The sequence below is a fragment of the Gordionus sp. m RMFG-2023 genome, chromosome 2, assembly GCF_954871325.1.
Source record: "Gordionus sp. m RMFG-2023 chromosome 2, tfGorSpeb1-WG-v2, whole genome shotgun sequence".
Taxonomy (NCBI): Eukaryota; Metazoa; Nematomorpha; class Gordioida; order Chordodea; family Parachordodidae; genus Gordionus; species Gordionus sp. m RMFG-2023.
In genome coordinates, this window is record NC_088776.1 from 54,578,303 (window position 1) to 54,586,381 (window position 8,079).

Consider the following 8,079-nt stretch of genomic DNA (forward strand, 5'->3'; position numbering starts at 1 on the left):
TTTAGAATTTACTAATATGACTGAAAGAATTGCATGAAAAATTTTCTAAATAATGAATTATTGCTATAGTAAATCGTTCCCAGGCTTTGGGCTGGATTCATAGTGGGATTCGATCCAACATGATTAACAGCTGAGCGATTTTAAAAACTTTTAATGAGATCAAGTTTTTCTTATTAAAATCAATAGATTATATTAGATTATCAGGAATAGGATTTAAAAAAAGAAAAATTGATCTCATAAACAAATTTTAAAAATCGATTAGCTGTTAATCGAATTCCACTATGAATCCAGATAGGTAATGCCATCGCCATCCTAAGCGGTGATTGGGGGGGGGGGGGGGTATATTCCTAGCATACATTTGATTGAGTTTTAAGCCCGTTATTATATATTTTTTAAAAATTGAGTTTGGATTTTAGCTATTATTTTAAAAAAAAATAATCTTTTACTATTTTATGATTTATTGTGCTCTTAGGGGGGGGGAGATATTCCAGTCCCCTCAGTAACCTAATGGTGCAGCTGCAACTAATGTTGTAATGGGCCTGTATAATGCATTGAAAGAATTAGTAGAATGGTTAAGAGGCAAGTGGAGCTAAATTTAAATGTTTTTGAGGTTTAAAATCTAAGAACGCTTAATCTTAAAAGCTATGACCTATCGAGGCCAAGGTTTAGGAGGAGGAATTGAGGGCTTGGAGCGTGATAAAATAATTTGGGTTTATAATTGACTATTTATTTGCATTTTGAGAGGGAAAATAAGAGATTTTTTTTAAAAATTTTCATAAGAATTAGATATGTGCAAATCCCTGTTAGAACGAGCTGGGCCTATTTTTTAAAACAATTTCGGGCAGGGCTAGGCGGACAAATAATTTTGGGTTGAGTTTCTCGGTAAAATAAAATAAATTAGCGTTAAGTCTGAAAAATTAGGCTGATGCAGATTATAAATAAGAATTCGCTTTATTTATTGCTAAAGTACAATTTTATTTCTAAGTTTAAACGTAGGTAAATTTTATTTTATAATATATTTTATTTAAAATAAAGTATTATATAATGTATTACAATATTAAAATAAATATATATTAAAAAATAAATTATTTTGCGCATGCGTAGATAAAAACAAATAAATCTACTAAACAAATATACAATATACCCTTTATTTGCCATCGTTTTTAATTAGGAAGCAATTATAAAAATATAGGTCCCACCGAGATTCGAACTCGGGTTGTTGGATTCAAAGTCCAAAGTGCTAGCCATTACACCATGGGACCATATATAAATTCAGGGTATATCTATTACTTCATTAGTTCATATGAGCTGATTTTGTCTCCATTTTGATTTTGTATATAAAATTAAGGAGCTAAAATATAGGATAATAGCTAATAGTGTAATATAAATATAAATACAAATTGAAAAAATAAGATTTAAATGAATATATTCAGAATAGGAAATTAAATTCATATAAAAAAAAATTAAAACTTGTATAGTCTCATGAATTTTTGTAAATTACTTCTTTGTGTCATTAAATATATTTTGGTTTATTATTTTTGTTTATCTAAAAAGAGAAAAAGCATGTAAAAAAAATAATTTTTTAATTTAATTAAAGTTTAAAGAAAATTTTGTTTGTGAATGGATTCCCGCCAAATATTAACAAAGAAACAGTATTTTTTTCAAAATTTGGTTTTAATTTACCAAAAATTTTATCAGATTAAAATACAAAATTATCATCATTGTAATTTTTGATATTTAATACTTTTTTACCTTGATTAAACTTAGTTTTTTGTTTCAAATACTTTCCCTAAAAAATAAATTTTCAAATATAAAAAAATGAATATAATTATTTAATCAAAATAATCTACATATTGGCTGCTAAGTATAAATATAATTTATTTATTTAAAGTTTTGTATCAGTTATTTAATGTGTTTTCAAAAATTCAACCAGTATTGTTAAAATTTTTATAAGCAGCTTAGCAATTTTTTTTTATGTATTAAGTTAGTTTATTAAAAATATCATGTAAACTATTTGTAAATTAAAATCTATATAAAAAACTGTATAATAAAAAAATAAAATAATTAGTATAGTAAATTGTATGTTGGGTGGGAGGAGGTCAAGAAAGAGAGCCGGGGATGGCAATGCAGTTAGATCTGCATATATCAATAGATATGCGCTGTCTGAGATAGAAGCCTTCCTGTGGGTCACCAGTGATGGTGCGGATTTTTTTTACCAAGGGATTTGAAGAAGGTTAGAACATGATTGCCAAAAAAACCGGTTGTGTCGGATACGATTGGTATGAGATTGCAATTGGTTAGAGAAGTGTATTTATTAATTTTAGAGTTTTCCGCTCGTATGAATGAGGGTAATTTTTAAAACCCATATCTTTCTTAATCTTTTATTTTAGTTTGTCAGACTACTGGTAAATTTCCAAAAAGTGTAAATCAATAAATTAATTTATATTTAATGTTAAATTATATCATATTAATTGTATTATATAAAATCGGTATAAATTGCTTTAATATAGTGAAATTCTGTTTTCACATTTTAAATTTTATATTAACGATGTGATTAACTTTTTATTATAAGTTTCTTATTAGATTTAATGTAAATCTTAAAATTTTTTTTTACCTTTCCTGGTGGTAAGCTCATTCAATATCTCTCTCCACTTTATGTTATTTATACTCGTTTATCTAATTTATATTTCATCATATTGGCTCTAACTTTATGGCCCCATTGAAGTTTTGGCCTTCCTCTTTTACGTTTACTATCACTTCCAAACTCTCAACCTTATTTCCTATGTAGTTCATAGGCCTTCTCATTGTATGCCCATACCATCTAAGTCTGTTTACAATTATCTTAGTCTAATGGGCACTATCTTTAAACTTCCTAGTATTCTTGTACTTCGCACCTTATCCTTTCTTGTTACCCCAACAATCACCCTCAGCAGCATTCTCATCTCCATAGTATGTCATTGGTTTGGCCATGTTTCCTAACTATATAGAATAGTTGATTCTACTATGAAACTGTAAATTTTTCCCTTCAATTTGTGTGGGATTCTTTTGTTAAAGAGCACTCCAGATAAAGATCTCCACTTTAAACACCCTTGATTAATTTTACTCTTTATCTCTTTCTCTATTGTGTCGTTTGTTTGTATAGTGGTTCCCAAATATTTGAGCTTTCAATTGCCGATATCTGCCATTCTTTTATAATTTTCTCTGTTTCATCTCCTCCTATCACCATATACTCCGTCTTTTCTCTATTTACCTTTAGTCCGTGCTTTTCTAGGATATTTATCCAGCTCACTAATCTTTCTTTCATTACATTCTTGGATTCGGCAAGTATATCATAATCCACAGGACTGTTTGAGGTATAGACTGTGCTAATACATCTATTACTGTAATGAAGAGAAGTGGGCTGAGAGCCGACCCTTGATGAACTCCTTCGGCAATTGTGAAGCCTGATGAAGTACCCGTTGTGCTACAGACCATTGATGTATGGTCAATATACATATCCTGTATTATTCTTATATATTTTTCTGGAACCTTTATGTGGCGTAGCGCCCACCAGATATGTTTTCTTGGGATTCTACTAAAGGCCTTTTCTAGATGGAGAAAGACCATGTATAGCTTTTTGTTCTTTTCCCTGTATTTTTCACTCATTTGCTTAATTGCGTGGATAGCATCAGTTGTTGATCCTCCAGGCATAAAGCCAAACTGAGTTTCTCCTATTTCGATTATGTCTCTTAACCTTTTTTCTATTATTTTTTCGTAGAGTTTAAGACAGTGTGACATTAGTTTTATGCCTCTGTAGTTTTGACACTTGTGTAGATCCCCTTTATTTTTGAAGATAGGAACTATATAGCTCTGCCTCCATTTTTGAGGGATCTCTTCATTTCCCAATATTTTATTATACAGATTTGTGAGGAGATGTATTCCATCATCTCCTAGTGCTTTAGGGTTCTTTTGGAATATCATCTGGACCCCTAGCTTTGTTGTTTTTCATATGCTTGAGGCATGTGGTTATTTCGTTAAGGAAATTATAGACAAACAAACAATAATAATAAATATTTACTAATGTAATGTAAACATATTTGAGGAAGCTTAGCTCTTAATCGCTCTATTTCCACGACTCTCGGCTGGGCCCTGTGAATATTTCTGATATTAGAAAAAATGATGTTTATATTATTCAAGCTAATCCTTAAATGATTACTTATTTTTTCAAGAATAATATTATTTTATTTTTTGGTATTTTTACTTATTTTCATAATAAAAGATAATACTAAAAAATGGATACACCTTAAAAATATTACGCAAGCCTGAAGATTTTACTTAGAGATAGCACAATAATTTGGACATCTATTAGGCAATCAATGAATTCAATTCATACAATTTTACTTAGTTTATATGAATTATCTCGATGTTTAGTATTTTTTTATTTTTAAATATTTTCTTGTAATAATTTGATTAATGGAGAAAGTTGATTGGTAAATTTTCATGCAGGTTTTTCTAAAATTTGATATTTTCTAACCCTTAAAAAAATATAGTTATTGGTTTACAAAATTAAAATTAGCTTTTAGTTAATTTTACCATAAATAAAAATAAAATAATAGATGGAGTTAAACGTTTTTATAATTAAATTATCAATAAAAATCAACTAATTATTCAAACTTTTAGAAATTTACTTAATTCGTTATATATTATAAACAATATTATAAAATCCTGAATATTTAAACTCTTCATAATTCATCAACATTTGAGGGATAAATATTTCTCTAATAGGCACATTGTATGATCGTACAATAATTTGTTATATGAGCAAAAGTAAACTATTTAAAGAGAAATTGAAGATTTATTTTGTAAAAAAAAATTTTGAGCATTTACTCATTTAAAATTTTTTTAAAATAAATATAATTATGGTTTTTCAAATTAAGAAATAGAAAATTATCATTTTAGTTAAAATAAATTAGAATAAATATTCTGAACATGTTAGGATATTATTCCAATGACAATACAATAAAGGGTGAGGTGACAATTGGACGCACTCCCATTTTTTAATTTAAGTTAATATTATTAAATTAGCCAGGCCCTAAAGAAATTTTTTGAAAAAATACCTGTTCAAAATATTTTAAAAGCAAATTTTTTAAATCACCGCCATTATTATCTATGAAAATTAAAAATAAATATAAGATATCTAAAAAAGAAAAAAATTTGTTTTAAATCTGGGCCAAGCCTTTTTTAAATTTGGGCCGGGCTGGGCAAATGAATTATATTCTTGGAAAACACTTCAACTGTGTTAAGAATAGTATCCCATAAATAAAATATTAGATGTAATCTGGATGGAGTTCAACTAGAAAGCTACCTGCATATGCATTGAATAAATCTATATAGTATATATAATCATAGTCATTATTTTTCCAAACTTATTATTCGATAATTTTCTTTTATATTTTTAAATTAGATATATTAGAACCGAACTTTGTAAAACTTTTTGCTAACCACATGAACCTAAACCGAACCCATTTTTTAAATAAAAATTTAAATCCTTATTTTCGATTTTTGTCCGTTAGTTTCTATTTTTAACATTTTTAAAAAAAAAAAAACAAGTCTATTTGATTTATGTCAGTTGTGTCTTTTTCTGTAGTCAACTATTTAGTTCTAATCAATTTATATAATTAAAATAATAATATGAGAAAAAGTAATTTAAAAATTATCCCCAGAATCAGAAATATATGCAGAATAAGATATATGAATCTCTTCATTGGTTGTTATTGAATTATAGGAGAATTTTATCATGTAGAAACCTTTATGGTGTTGTCGATTTCTTATTTTTGTTAGATGTGTTTTTCCAGAGACCATATTCTTCAAAGGAAGATAATATTAATATGGTTTAAGAAATATATATTATATAAAACATATATATCAGAGTCATGGATAAAAGTGTCACATATGAAATATATATTATATAAAACATATATATCAGAGTCATGGATAAAAGTGTCACATATATTTTTATAATATTTATAATTATCAGATTCATCTTCTTTTTAAAACAAAAGAAAATTAAAATCAATAATAATCTTTTAGAAAATATATTGACAAAACGTCCATAAATGTCAATTACAAATTGACAGATACTACAAAAATGTTTCTTCATTCATTCTAAATTTGTAATGTCTAAATAGGTTTCATTTCATATATTTTATTATAGTCAACTTATAGTGAATCATATCCACAAATATAAGAAATAACAGATTATCATAAAGCCTTAATAAATAAAAAATAAATTTATATTATAATGATTGAAAAATGGGAAAAACGGATTAAAATATTATCTTATTTTACAGTAGAGGGAACTTACAAATATAACAGAGAATATATTATTACATTAGGAATGAATTATTTTATATTATTTTGAAGATGAAAATCGTAACAGATAAACAAACGGAAAGAAATATTAATTACCATATATTTCTAAAATCTAAATGGGAAATACTCCCAAGGAAAATAATTCACGGGTATCTATCCTATGCTTACACCAACAACTTAAACTTAGATATGCAAATAAGATAGTAAAAAATAAATTAAATGTACTAAAATAAAATAGTTATGTGCCATCTAACCCCAGGCCATAAGCCTACTCTGGATTTTCTTAGATTTGGCTTTATTAGTTTCCCCAGACAGGCTAAAGAGACCCATGAGCATATAGTCAATCAACTCATTCCTAGAAGAATGAATTCTTTATCTATGGTTACTCCTTTCTAGTAATAAACAAAAATCCTTTGATTAATGTATTAAATAGTAAAATATTGGAGATTACCCAATGCAATGATATCCACCTGCTAGGTGTAATTAAAAAATCACATCGTCTTTACCTTCTAGAGATGTTGTGATTACACAAACACCCTTACTAGTCGTTAATAAAAGTAGATATCACCTTTCTTGCTCTATGTCTTGTGTTTCGATATAGAAGCAGTTAATACATTAATAACTCAAACAATGGATGAAGCTGGCTTTCCAATTCATGTACAAGTCTTTCAATTCTCAATCCTGGCAGGCCCATGTTTCCTTCAGCATTAAATATGGATCTTATCGACTCCATCAAGAACCTCGAGATAAGTAATCATTACAACAAGATTCTTATTCTCTCCTCTTATTTCTAATACATTAGGATACTTGTTCTCGAATTTGAATGTAAATTAATTTGTCAAATGACCCTAATCATACATTATACTTTAAAAAATCAATTCTGAAATCGAGATAACTACATATTTTCAAAATTTATTTCCTCTACCTATTCAGATATATTTTCAAAAATTAAAATATATATATATATACTCACCTATTTTTATACGATTATCATTTTTTTATCCAAATAGAGTTCCATAGATCCTTATTTCTTATTTATGCCCATCGCCTGTTCCATTCTCACCACCTTCGGTAACAAGGCTCAATTTTAAAGAATTGGGCAGATGTTGAAAGAACCAATCAGCCTAAGAAATCCCTTTTCTTATGACAAAGACTTACTATCACAATTATTTGCTCTAACTATCTAAGTCTTATCTCTTCCATCGAATAATTTTCCATGCTTCATTGTCCTTTCTTTCTTCCTTTTACCGTCCTAGTTTTAATTAACTATTTTCTTTTTAAGACATCCTCTTTTTAAATCCCTATCCTTTCTCCTAAATTCTATTTTTATATTTTTAACCTTCATTTTAATTTTATATTAAATTAAAATAATTAGACGCCATTACCTATTGATAATATATTATATCTGCCTATTCGAATAAATAAACCAATGACCAGTTAAAATTATAATATATTAAATTTTTTTCTTTAAAATTACAGATAAAAAGAAAGGTTCTATAATTTTGATCACATACTAAAAGACTAAATAAATGAGTAACATTATTGTTTTATTTACGAAATCTTTTTAGTGCAATAAAAGCAATAGAAACATATACAAACCGAATTTCCCATCGTAACTCATTATATCCCCAATACGATATATGTAATTATATTACTCATAAACATGCAGAAGTGATTTTGGATTTCAAAATTTAAACGAAGGATATTTTCCCTACACTAATTGGAAAA

General features: G+C 27.2%; 1 non-coding gene across 1 annotated transcript; it reads right to left on the reverse strand.

Moving 5' to 3' along the window:
• Positions 1-1,190: 1,190 nt before the first annotated feature.
• Positions 1,191-1,262, reverse strand: Trnaq-uug (transfer RNA glutamine (anticodon UUG)). Its single transcript has one exon. It is a non-coding gene; the product is annotated as a tRNA-Gln (tRNA).
• Positions 1,263-8,079: the final 6,817 nt, after the last annotated feature.